Below are 14,367 nucleotides of genomic sequence, written 5' to 3'. Positions count from 1 at the left end.
GCTAGTGTAGAATTTCAAAAGGGCATAGATAGGCTTGTGGAATGGGCAGACAAGTGGCAAATGAAATTTAATACAGAGAAATATAAAATGATTCACTTTGGCCAGAAGAACAAGGAGAGACAATGTAAAATAAAGTGTGCAATTCGAAAGGGGATGCAGGAGCAGAGAGACCGAGATTTATATGCTGATAGATCATTGAAGGTGGCAGGATAGGTTGAAAGAGTGTTTTTTTTAATTCATTCATGGAATGTGGGCATCGCTGGCTAGGCCAGCATTTATTGCCCATCCCTGATTGCCATTGAGAAGGTGGTGGTGAGCTGCCTTCTTGGACCGCTGCAGTCCATGTGGGGTAGGTACACCCACAGTGCTATTAGGAAGGGAGTTCCAGGATTTTGACCCAGCGACAGTGAAGGGACGGCGATATAGTTCCAGGTCAGGATGGTGTGTGACTTGGAGGGGAATTTGCAGGTGGTGGTGTTCCCATGTATTTGCTGCCCTTGCCCTTCTAGTTAGTAGAGGTCACGCATTTGGAAGGTGCTGTCTAAGGAGCCTTGGTGCATTGCTGCAGTGCATCTTGTAGATGGTACACACTGCTGCCACTGTGCGTCGGTGGTGGAGGAAGTGAATGTTTGTAGATGGTGTGCCAATCAAGCAGACTGCTTTGTCTTGGATGATGGTGAGCTTCTTGAGTGTTGTTGGAGCTGCACTTATCCAGGCAAGTGGAGAGTATTCCATCACACTCCTGACTTGTGCCTTGTAGATGGTGGACAGAATTTGGGGAGTCAGGAGGTGAGTTACTCGCCTCAGGATTCCTAGCCTCTGACCTGCTCTTGTAGCCACTGCATTTATATAGCTACTGCAGTTCAGTTTCTGGTCAATGTTAGTCCCTAGGATGTTGATAGTGGGGGATTCAGAGATGGTAATGCCGTTGAATGTCAAGGGGAGATGGTTAGATTCTTTCTTGTTGGAGATGGTCATTGCCTGGCACGTGTGTGGCATGAATGTTACTTGCCACTTATCAGCCCAAGCCGGGATATTGTCCAGTCTTGCTGCATTTCTACGCGGACTGCTTCAGTATCTGAGGAGTCACGAATGGTACTGAACATTGTGCAGTCATCAGCGAACATCCCCAGTTCTGACCTTATGATTGAAGGAAGGTCATTGATGAAGATGGTTGGGCCTAGGACACTACCCTGAGGGACTCCTGCAGTGACGTCCTGGAGCTGAGATGATTGACCTCCAACAACCACAACCATCTTGACTCCAGCCAGCGGAGGGTTTTCCCCCTGATTCCCATTGACCTCAGTTTTGCTAGGGCTCTTTGATGAAATACTCGGTCAAATGCTGCCTTGATGTCAAGGGCAGTCACTCTCACCTCACCTCTTGAGTTCAGCTCTTTTGTCCATGTTTGAACTAAGGGTGTAATGAGGTCAGGAGCTGAGTGGCATTGGCGGAACCCAAACTGAGCATCACTGAGCAGGTTATTGCGAAGCACGTGCTGCTTGATGGCACTGTTGATGACACTTTCCATCACTTTACTGATGATCGAGAGTAGGCTGATGGGGCGGTAGTTGGGTGGGTTGGATTGTCCTGCTTTTTGTGTACAGGACATACCTGGGCAATTTTCCACAATGCAGGGTTAATGCCAGTGTTGCAGCTGTATTGGAATAGCTTGGCAAGGGGCACGGCAAGATCTGGAGCACACGTCTTCAGTACTATTGCCAGAATATTGTCAGGGCCCATAGCTTTTGCAGTATCCAGTGCCTTCAGTCGTTTCTTATATCATGCAGAGTGAATCAAGTTGGCTGAAGCCTGACATCTGTGATGCTGGGGATTTCAGGAGGAGGCCGAGATAAATCATCAACCCGGCACTTCTGGCTGAAGATTGTTGCAAATGCTTCAGCCTTATCTTTCGCACTGATTTGCTGGGCTCCCCCATCATTGAATATGGGGATATTTGTGGAGCCACCTCCTTCAGTTAGTTGTTTAATTGTCCACCACCATTCACGGCTGGATGTGGCAGGACTGCAGAGCTTAGATCTGATCCGTTGGTTATGGGATTGCTTAGCTCCGTCTATCGCATGCTGCTTACACAGTTTGGCATGCAAGTAGTCCTGGGTTGTAGCTTTACCAGGTTGACACCTCATTTTGAGGTATGTCTGGTGTTGCTCCTGGCATGCCCTCCTGCACTCTTCATTGAACCAGGATTGGTCTCCTGCCTTGATGGTAATGGTAGAATGAGGGATATGCTGGGCCATGAGGTTACGGATTGTGGTTGAGTACAATTCTGCTGCTGCTGATGGCCCACAGCACCTTATGGATGCCCAGTTTTGCATTGCTAGATCTGTTCGAAATCTATCCCATTTAGCACTGTGATAGTGCCACACAACACGATGGAGGGTATCCTCAATGTGAAGGTGGGACTTCATCTCCACAAGGACTGTGCGGTGGTCTCTCCTACCAATACTGTTATGGACAGAAGCATCTGCGGCAGGCAGATTGATGAGGAGGAGGTCAAGTATGTTTTTCCCTCGTGCTGGTTCCCCCACCATATGCCGCAGACCCAGTCTCGCAGATATGTCCTTTAGGACTCAGCCAGCTCGGTTAGTAGTGGTGCTACCGAGCCACTCTTGGTGATGGACATTGAAGTCCCCCACCCAGAGTACATTTGGTACCCTTGCCACCCTCTGTGCTTCCTCCAAGTGGTGTTCAACTTGGAGGAGTACTGAGTCATCAGCTGAGGGAGGGTGGTAGGTGGTATTCAGTAGGAGGTTACCTTGCCCATGTTTGACCTGATGCCATGAGACTTCATGGGGTCCGGAGTCGATGTTGAGGACTCCCAGGGCAACTCTCTCCCTACTGTAACACTAAAGCATGCAGCATCTTAGGCTTTATTAACAGGGGCATAGAGTAAAAATAAAACAAGAAAGTTATGCTAAACTTATATAAAACACTGGTTTGGCCTCAACTGGGTCTGGAGAGTAGATAGGGAGGAACTGTTCCCATTGGTGGAAGGATCGAGAGCAAGAGGACTACGGGGATAAAGCAGGGGAGTGGTACTAGGTGAATTGCTCTTTCAGAGAGCCAGTGCAGACACAGCGGGTCAAATGGCCTCCTTCTGTGCGGTAACAGTTCTGTGACACTATGATCTCCAACAGAGAACATCCAAAGCAGGATGTGATTCTGCTCCCTGAAAGTAGAGACTGGATATGTCAACATGCCAACGCTGGATATGTTGTAAGTTGTCACGATGCATTCCATCATTCAACTTTTTGCCTTCCCTGACCTCTTCAAAAACTTGATCGAAGTTATATAGGAACAGGAGGAGACCATTCAGCCCCTCAAATCTTTCCCACCATTCAGTTAGATCATAGCTGAATCTGTATTTTGCCTCCATCTACCTGCCTTGGTTCCGTAACCCTTAATACCCTAAATCTATCCCATGGTAATGTTCCTTTGTTAAAATACTTTTTGAGGATTCATATTTCAGAAATATGGGCATTGGTTCATTTGGGAAAACTGAAAAGATTGCATGGATGTGTTTTTTTTTTAACAAGTGTCACTGAGAGGTCGTGTTTGAACAAAAAACCTTTACAGGATGTCAAATGCCTTCAGCTCAATAAACCACAGAAGTCTTGATGACTTGGGGAGATGCTTACAGAGAAGTGACATGTCAAGAGTTATGGTGATCAGGAGGTGTCGCTTTTGGGTATTGTTTTGGTTCAGTCGGGGTGTGGACAGTGTTGAAAGCAATTGGATTTGTAGCCTGTTGAAAAACAACCAGCTCCTCTTTCTCTTGGAAAACCCTATGAATCCGGTAAGTGAGAGCTAAAAACTCTGATCATGCATTTCTCCTGAGACGCTGTTGGAGGGCCTGCCAGATTAATTCTTGATGCCTCCTGAAAAGAACTGCTCCAGGCAAGATCCCAGTGATCTCTCTACATGTACTCAGATGCCAAACTGTATGCCATTTTTGGGGCACAACATATCTCACCCTTTTTCTTCAAGAATTAGCCAAAGTACTCTTTGTTATCTTTTTTTAATTCAATCAGTTTGTGTGTGTGTGTGTGTGTGCGCTGGATATTTAAGAAGGGATCTTTCATATTTCAAACTGTGTGATACCATCAACTGCGTTGCTTCATTATTGGATAAGTCTTGTTTTATAATAAACTGATAATTTTGTTGTATCTTAAAGAAACTTGGTTGATGTATTTTATTTTGGGATAACGAGTAGTGTATATGATTGACCATTTCAGTAACTGGGTAAACATTGAGATATATGTTGTGACATGTGGAGATGTAGAACTAGAAAAGACAGTGCATTCCTCGCGCCTCGGCCATAGCATCATCTTAAACACCTCAATTAGATCATCCCTATATTTTATATACTCGAGGCAATACAAACCTAGTCTATGTAACCTGTCCTAATTTACCCCTTTGACCAGAATCATTCTTGATAGGTCAGAATGTCACTCTCATCATGCTGAACAAGCGGCTTAAATGCAGGATTGCTGAGCCCAGACTAAGCCAATAAGAACATAGAAAATAGAAGCAGGAGTCAGTCTGTGCTGACCAACAACCACCCATTTATACTAACCCTACACTAACCCCATATTCTCTACCACATCCCCACCATTCTACGACCACCTACCTACACTAAGGGCAATTTACAATGGCCAATTTACCTATCAACCTGCAAGTCTTTTGGAGGTGGGAGGAAACCAGAGCACCCGGCGGAAACCCACGCAGACACAGGGAGAACTTGCAAACTCCGCACAGGCAGTACCCAGAATTGAACCCGGGTCTCTGGAGCTGTGAGGCTGCAGTGCTAACCACTGCGCCACTGTGCTGCACTGGGGCTGAGAATTCCAAAGATTCACAACCTTTGGTGAAGTGAGTGAAGAAATTTCTCATATCGGTCCTAAACAGGTGAACTCTTATTCTGAGACTGTGATCACAACTTGTCGGCGATCCAGGCAGGGGAAAAAGCCTCTCAGCAACTACCATCAAGCAATTGAAGAATTTTATAATTTTCGATGCCATCATCTGTCATTCTTCTAAACTTGAGAGAAAACAAGCCCATTTTTCTCAATCACTCCCTATAGGACAGTCCTCACACCTTAGAAATCAATCTAGTGAACATTTGTTGCACAGCCTGTAACATAATTACATCCTTCCTTAGGTACAGACCCAAAATTATTCAGAGTACTCCAGGTGAAGTCTCACAAAAGCCCTTTGTAATTGTAGTAAGACTTCCTTATTCTTCGATTCCACCCTGCTCACAATAAAGGTTAATAAACCATTTACTTTCCTAATTGTTTGTTGTAGCTGCATGTTAACTTCGTGTTTTTTGTACAAGGCCCAAATCCCACTGAACACCAACTAGTCTCTCAAATTTAAAAATAGGTCTTTTCTATTCTTCCAACCAAAGAGGATAATTTCACATTTCCCCACATTATACAGCATCTGCCACCTTCTTGCTTAACCAGTCTATATCACTTTGCAGCCTCTTTGCACCCTCCTCGCAGCTTACTTTCGCAAACAACTTTGTATCACCAGCAACGTGGATATATTCCATTCGGTCCCTTCATTTAACACATTGATTTCGATTGTAAATAGATGAGGCCCAAGCACTGATCTTTCTGACACCTCACTAGCCAAAACTTGCAGAGTGGAAAATTGCAGTTTTCTCCTGTTCACAAAAGCAGGACAAATGCACTTGAGACAATTACCATTCCATTAGTCTACGTTCAACCATCGGCAAAGTGATGGAAGATGTTGTCGGCAGTGCTATCAAACAACACTTTCTCTCTAATAGCCTGCTCACTGATGTTCAGTTTGGTTTTCATCAGGACCACTTGGCTCCAGACCTCATTACAACCTTGGTCCGAATATGGACAAAAGAACAGAATTCCAGCAGTGAGGTGAGAGTGACTGCCCTTGATATCAAGGCAGCATTCGACCAAATGTAGAATCAAGGAGTCCCAGCAAAATTAAAGTCATTGAGAATCAAGGGGAAAACTCCCCACTTGCTGGACTCCTATCTAGCACAAAGTAAGGTGGTTGTGATTGTCGGAGGCCGATCATCTCAATCACAGGACATTGCTGTAGGAGTTTCTCAGGGCAGTGTTCTAGACTCAAACATCTGTAGCTGCTTCATCATTTGTTTTTTTATTCATACATGGGATGTGAGCATTGTTGTCAAGGGCAGTATTTATTGTCCATTCCTGATTGCCCTTGAGAAGGTGGTGGTAAGCCACCTTCTTGAACCACTATAGTCCATGTGGTACAGGTACACCCAGCGTGCTGGTAGGGAGGGAGTTACAAGATTTTGATGCAGCGACATATTTCCAAGTCAGGATGGTGCGTAACATGGAGTGGAACCTGTAGGTGGTGGTGTTCCCATACATCTGCTGCCTTGTTCTTCTAGGTGGTAGAGGTCATAGATTTGCAAGGTGCTGTCGGAACAGCCCTGGAAATTTACTGCAGTGCATCTTGTAGATGGTACACACTGCTGCCACTGTGCGTCAGAGATGAAGGGAGTGAATGTTGAAGGTGGTGGATGGTGTGCTGATCAAGTGGGCTTCTTTATCCTGGATGGTGTCGAGCTTTTTGTGTGTTGTTGGAGCCGCACTCACCCAGGTAAGTGGACAGTATTCTATCACACTTCTGACTTGTGCCTAGTAGATGGTGGACAGGCTTTGGGGAGTCAGGAGGTGAGTTACTCACCACACAGTTCCCAGTCTCTGACTTGTGCCTTGCAGCCTCAGTATTTATATGGTTGGTCCAGTTGAACATCTGGTCAATATTGACCCTCAGGATGTTGATGGTGGGTTATTGAGCAAAGCTAATTGAACATCAAAGGGAGATAGTTACATTATCTCCTGTTGAGATGGTCATTGCCTGGCACCCTTGTGGCGCAAATGTTACTTGCCACTTATCAGCCCAAGCCTGGATGTTGTCTTGTTGCATCTGGACACGGACTGTTTCTGTATCTGAGGAGTCGTGAATGGTGCTGAACATTGTGCAATCATCAGTGAACATCCCCACTTCTGACCTTATGATGGAGGGAAGGTCATTGATGAAGCAGCTGAAGATGGTTGCGCCTAGGACACTACCCTGAGGAATTCCTGCTGAAAAGTTCTGGGGCCGAGATGATTGACCTTCAATTAGCAAAAGCATCTTTCTTGGTGCTAGGTCTGACTCCAATCTGTGGAGAGTTTGCCTCTGATTCCCATTGACTTTAAATTTCACTGGGCTTCTTGATGCCATACTCAGTCAAATGCTGCCTTGATGTCAAGGGCATTCACTCTCACCTTGCCTCTAGAATTCAACTCTTTTATTCATATTTGATTCAAGGGTGGAATGAGGCCTGTAGACATATGGCCCTGGCAGAACACAAACTGAGGTTTAGTGAATAGGTTATTAGATTAGAGATACAGCACTGAAACAGGCCCTTCGGCCCACTGAGTCTGTGCCAACCATCAACCACCCATTTATACTAATCCTACACTAATCCCATATTCCTACCAAACATCCCCACCTGTCCCTATATTTCCCTACCACCTACCTATACTAGTGACAATTTATAATGGCCAATTTACCTATCAACCTGCAAGTCTTTTGGCTTGTGGGAGGAAACCGGAGCACCCGGAGAAAACCCACGCAGACACAGGGAGAACTTGCAAACTCCACACAGGCAGTACCCAGAATCGAACCCGGGTCCCTGGAGCTGTGAGGCTGCAGTGCTAACCACTGCGCCACTGTGCCGCCCTATTGTTAAATGCTGCTTGATAGCACTGTCAACAGCAACTTCCATCACTTTGCTGATGATTGAGAGAAGATGATGGGGCGGTAATTGGCTGAATTGTATTTGTTCAACTTTTTGCGGACAGAACATAACTGGGCAATTTTCCACATTGCCGTGTAGATGCCAGTGTTGTGCTGTACTGGAACAGATTGGCTCGGGGTGCGGCAAGTTCTGGAGCACCAGTCTTCAGTATTATTGCTGGAATTTTGTCATGGCCCATAATCTTTGCAGTATCCAGTGCCTTCAGTCGTTTCTTGATATCACTGGGAGTGAATTGAATTGGCTAAAGACTGGCATCTGTGATGCTGGGGAGCTCAGGAGGAGGCCGAGATGGATCATCAACTCGGCAGTTCTGGCTGAAGATGGTTTCAAATGCTTCAGCCTTGTCTTTTGCACCCTTGTTCTGGGCTCCTCATAATTCAGGATGGGGATATTTGTGGAGCCACCTCCTCCTCTTAGTTGTTTAATTGTCCACTAACATTCACGACTGGATGCAGTAGGACTGCAGAGGTTAGATCTGATCCATTGGTTATGGGATCATTTAGCTCTGTCTATCGCATGCTGCATCCATCGTTTGGCATGCAAGTAGTCCTGTGTTGTAGCTTCACCAAGCTGACACCTCATTTTTAGCTATGTCTGATGCTGCTCCTGCCATGCCCTTTTCACTCTTCATTGAACCAGGGCTGATGCCCTGGCTTGATGGTAATGGTGGAGTGGGGTGTATGCCGGGTCATGAGTTTATAGATTGTGGTTGAGTACAGTTCCGTTGCTGCTGATGGCCCACAGCGCCTCATAGAATCCCAGTTTTGAGTTATTAGATCTGTTCGAAATCTATCCCATTTAGTACAGTGGTAGTGCCACACAACACGATGGAGAGTATCCTTAATGTGAAGACGGGACTTTGTCTCCACAAGGACTGTGGTCACTCCTGCCAATAATGTCATGCACTGGTGCATCTACGGCAGGCAGATTGGTGAGGACGAGGTGAAGTATATTTTTTCCTCTTGTTATTTCCCTCACCACCTGTCTCAGACCCAGTCTAAGAGCTATGTTTAACAGCAGACACAGCCCCTCAGGGACAGTGGGCATTGGGTTTCACCACTATTGCTGAATTCTCCCAGGTGCAGGGCATCATCGATTGCACCCATGTGGCCATCAAGGCACCCAGTGACCGGCCAGTGAGAGTCATCAACAGTAAGGCTTTCCACTCTCTCAACGTCCAACTGGTCTGTGACCAAAACAAGAGATTTCTCCATGTGCTTTCCTGGCAGCTACCATGACTCCTTCATCCTCCACCAGTCCACATCTTCATTCCAACCCCCAAATTGCATTGGTGGATCTGAGGAGACAAAGGAACAGCCTTAAAGTGATGGCTAATGAGCCCCTGTATGAGAAGCCCAGACAGAAACACAGGGAAGACACAAGCAATACCACCTGTTCAGTACGACAACCATTGAGCAGTTCATTGGGCTTCTGAAGATGTGATTCCAGAGCCTGGACCGGTCAGGTGATGCCCTCCAATACCCTTCTACAATGGTCTCCGTCATTGTGGTGATCTGCTGCATTCTCCATAACATGGCCCTGCAGAGAGGTGTGAACCTGGAGGATAGTGAGGCCCTGGAAGGAGGCAGCTCATCAGTGGAATAGCAGGAGAAGGTGGTGAGAGAGGAGGAGGAAGTGGAGGCAGAGGGAGATGACGCTGGATAGAGAGGTGTCCCTGCTGCACAAAGACATGACCGGGCATGGTTCGGAGCGTGAAGGGCTCGTGAGGATGCCGAGAATGACAGGGATCGTCTGATTCAGGAATGTTTCACCTGAGTCTCGCTGAACTAGGTTGAGGGTCTCGGTATGGAAGTAAGGCTGAGTTACCTGTGCTGACAAATCCCGGACACAACTCGGAACATCTAAACACTTACAACCAATGAGGGAAGCACATCTGCCCAGAGGCTTTGTCCTCACCGTGAAGGATCCTGTTACCTCTTTCAGCACCTAGTGACCCCTTCCCTTTCATGGCAGAAATAAAAGCAGACCCAGACTGGTGGCTTGGGAATCATCATTTATGCAGTGCACAGAGAGGAAAACAGTAGACAGAGACAGTAAGAACACATCCCAGTGACCAACTCAGTGCTCTGTGTGATGTGGCGCAGTTGTTAGCACTGCAGCCTCACAGCTCCAGTGACCCGGGTTCAATTCTGGGTACTGCCTGTGTGGAATTTGCAAGTTCTCCCTGTGTCTGCGTGGGTTTCTTCCGGGTGCTCTGGTTTCTTCCCACATGCCAAAGACTTGCAGGTTAATAGGTAAGTTAGCCATTATAAATTGCCCCTAGTATAGGTAGGTGGTAGGGAAATATAGGGACAGATGGGGATGTCGTAGGAATATGGAATCAGTATAGGATTAATATAAATGGGTGGTTGATGGTCGGCACAGCCTCGGTGGGCCTGTTTCAGTGCTGTATCTCTAAATAAAAAAAAAATAAAGGATTGATTTTTCCTCTGCATCTGAGTGAAATACGGGAGATTGCAAACTTAATTCCTTTCCTCACACTCTCTCCTCGTCGGTCTCTTTCAGTTTCCTCCCTTCTTTATCTCTTTCTGTCTTGACCTCCCTCCAAATGCTCCTAAACTCCAGGAATTAAACCACAGCTCAGTCCCTTCATTTAAACCGATGACTGCTGCTTTAACAAAGTCCATCCTCCTGATTTGATTGAAGTTTCCAAGGTAGAGTCTGAGAGTCATTAGGGCATAGAAGGAGGCCATTTGGCCCTTCGACTGTCTGCAGAGAATCCAGTCAGTCCCATTCCTCCATTCTACCCCCGTTGCCCTGTAAATTTCTTTTCCTCAAATTTCCTTTTGAAATCACTGATCGTCTCCGCTTTCATCACCCTCATAGGCAGCGAGTTCCAGATCATTACCACTCGCTGTGTAAAAAAGTTCTTCCTCACATCCCCTCTGTATCTCTTGCCCAAAACCTTCAATCTGTGTCCCCTAGTTCTTGTACCTTCAGCTAATGGGAACAGATTTTCTTTCTCTACCTTATCTAAACCTATCATCATCTTGTACAATTCGATAAAAACTCCTCTCAAATTCCTTTGCACCAAGGAGGAAAACCCTAGCTTCTCCAACCTAAACTTGTAGCTAAATTGTCTCATCCTGGAACCATTCTGGTAAATCTCCTCTGCACCCTGTCAAGGACCCTCACATCCTTCCGAAAGTATGGTGACCAGAACTGGACACAATACTCGGGTTGTGGCCTAACCAAAGCTTTCTAAAGGTTTAGCATAACTTCCCTGATTTTGTACTCTACCTATGAAGCCTAAGGTCCCATATGCTTTGCTAACCACTCTCTCAATATGTCCTGCCATCTTCAAAGATCGATACACATGTACTCCCAGGTCCCTCTTTCTCTGTACACTCTTTAGAACTATGCCTTTAGTATATATATATATACTATATTTAGTATATATATATATATATATATATATACTATATATAGACATATATTGCCTCTCCCTATCCCTTCTGCCAAATGCATCATCTCACACTTCTCTGTATAAAATTCCATCTGCCACTTGTCTTCCCATTTTGCTAGCCTATTTATGTCCTGTGGCACTTGATTGGTATCATCCTCACTGTTTGCCAAACTTCCATGTTTGGTATCATCGACAGATTTTGAAATTCTACTCTGTATTCCAATTTTGCAGTCATTTATATATAGCAAAAAAGCAGTGGTCCTCGCACTGAACCTTGGGGAACACCACTGTCTACCATCCTCCAGTCTAAAAAACAACCATTTACCACGACTCCCTATTTTCTGTCCTTAAGCAAATTTTTATCCAATCTGCCACTGACCCTCCTTTTCCATCAGCATCAATTTTATTAACCAGATTTTTATATGGTACTTTGTCAAATACTTTTCTATCAACTTTCTCTGTTACTTCACAAAAATTAAATTAGTAAAACATAATCTGCCTTTTACAAATCAGTCTGGATCTCCTGAATCAGCTCAAACCGCTACAAGTGCCTCTTGATTTTTTTCCCTGATTATTGTTTCTCAAATCTTTCCCACCACTGATGTTAAACTGACCAGCCTGTAGTTATTAGGAATGTCCTTACATCCTGTTTGGAGTAATGGTCTCACATTTGCCACTCTCCAATCAGCAGGTGGTTTCCTTGCTCATGTTTAACCTGATGCCATGAGACTTCAGAGGTTTTGGAGTCAATGTTGAGATCACTCCCTCCTGACCGTATACTCTCTGCCACTACCTCTGGTGGGTCTGTCCTGCCAATGGGACAGGATATACCCAGAGATGGTGATGGAAGAGTCTGGGACATTGGCTGGAAGGAATGATTCATTAAGTATGACTATGTCAGGCTGTTGCTTGACTTGTGGGACAGAAAAGCAGAGGGGAAATGAGGAGACATTACTTGTTAAGATTTAGAATGGTGGTGAAACCGGATTACAAGGGATCTTACACAAGGCAATTGGAAATGGGCTTGAAGAGTGTGATATATTTGGGTGGCACTAACAGACAAATATGGACACCAAGCATGACCAGTTCAAGGAGTGTTCATTTATATCATGATGTCATCACGCCAGAATATCATTACTTCATAGAAACATAGAAAATAGGAGCAGGAGTAGGCCATTCAGCCAATCGAGCCTGCTCCGCCATTTATTATGATCATGGCTGATCATCCAACCCAGTAACCTGTTCCTGCTTTCGTCCCATACCCTTTGATCCCTTTAGGCTCAAGAGCTATATCTAACTCTTTCTTGAAAACATACAATGTTTTGGCCTCAACTGCTTTCTGTGGTAGTAAATTCCACAGGTTCACCACTCTCTGAGCGAAGAGATTTCTCCTCATTTCAGTCCTGAAAGGTTTACTCCGTGTCCTTAGACTATAAGCCCTGGTTCTGGACTCCCCCACCATCGGGAACATCCTTCCTGCATCTACCCTGTCAAGTCCTGTTAGAATTTTATCGGTTTCTATGACATCCCCCTCACTCTTCTGAACTCCAGTGAATATAATCCTAAGCAACCCAATCTCTCCTCATACGTCAGTCCCGCCGTCCCAGGAATCAGTCTGGTAAACCTTCGCTGCACTCCCTCTATAGCAAGAACATCCTTCTTCAGATAAGGAAAACAAAACTGCACACAATATTCCAGGTGTGGCCTCACCAAGGCCCTGTATAATTGCAGCAAGGCATCCCTGCTCCTGTACTCGAATCCTCTCGCTAAGAAGGCCAACATACCATTTGCTTTTTTTACCGCCTGTTGCACCTGCATACTTATATTTCATATTATACTTCATATTATACAATACATTGCACTGTTTCCTCTTTCAAAAGAAAAGTGTTCTACTCAACAATGAACTATATTTACTACTCAAATATAATAACTGGCTTACAAAGTCTTTCTGATCTCCTTACAGGTTTTGGTGTCGAGTCAGGTTTTGGACTGCTTGGTTTTGGTTGAAGAAGTTAAAGAGGACCTTGTTTCTTTCTGAGAAATCAGTGTCTCAGGCACAGAACAAAGAACAAAGAACAAAGAAAATTACAGCACAGGAACAGCCCCTTCGGCCCTCCAAGCCTGCGCCGATCCAGATCCTCTATCTAAACCTGTCGCCTATTTTCTAAGGGTCTGTATTTCTTTGCTTCCTGCCCATTCATGTATCTGTCTAGATACATCTTAAAAGACGCTATCGTGCCCACGTCTACCACCTCCGCTGGCAACGCGTTCCATGCACCCACCACCCTCTGCATAAAGAACTTTCCACGCATATCCACCCTAAACTTTTCCCCTCTCACTTTGAACTCATGACCCCTAGTAATTGAATCCCCCACTCTGGGAAAAAGCTTCTTGCTATCCACCCTGTCTATACCTCTCAAGAAGTATAGAACTCTGAGCTCGTTCAAATCTGGCATGAGCTCGTGATCAAGTGAATCGTGCTCATGTTTTGGTTCCTTGCTGGGATCATGTGATCGACATGAACACTTTGAAATGGTCGATTCATCCATGACCACGATTGCAAAGGATTTTCAGGTGCTTGTTTCTGGTTTGGGAAGATTGTACATCTGCTAATCAATGATTCTAGGGCACTGTCTAGACCAGACCAATTACCAAAACCTTTTGCTATGGATTTCATACTGACTATTGTTACGACTGCGGCGGGAGCCACGCACTGTTAATTCAGTCCCATCACTCCACAGGTTGCAGCATATTATTAAGCTTTCACCGAATCAGAAGGAACAGCCAAATTAAACACACTAGTATCCTCAGAATGAAAGAGACGAACCAGGTATCTTCAGACAACAGCAAAATAGTTATTTATTAAAACTGAATCTTAAACATTATTAAGATAAACCTATGTCTAAAGATCTTATCACTTATTTTAATCTACCTCCCCCATGCACACATATATTCAAAAGTAACTATAGTTACCTAGTTTTTTTTTGAGTAGTATTTAAAATCAGCAGTCCCTTCAGAATAAATACAATAAGAAAGTCTTTGCGTTTTGCGTTTCTGGTGAATGAGGTCTTCTGATATGAAGAAAATC

This window comes from Heterodontus francisci, chromosome 5 (assembly GCF_036365525.1).
Source record: "Heterodontus francisci isolate sHetFra1 chromosome 5, sHetFra1.hap1, whole genome shotgun sequence".
In the NCBI taxonomy this organism is placed as follows: Eukaryota; Metazoa; Chordata; class Chondrichthyes; order Heterodontiformes; family Heterodontidae; genus Heterodontus; species Heterodontus francisci.
The sequence above is the reverse complement of the archived record's forward strand: the minus strand, read 5'-3'. Positions refer to the sequence as shown.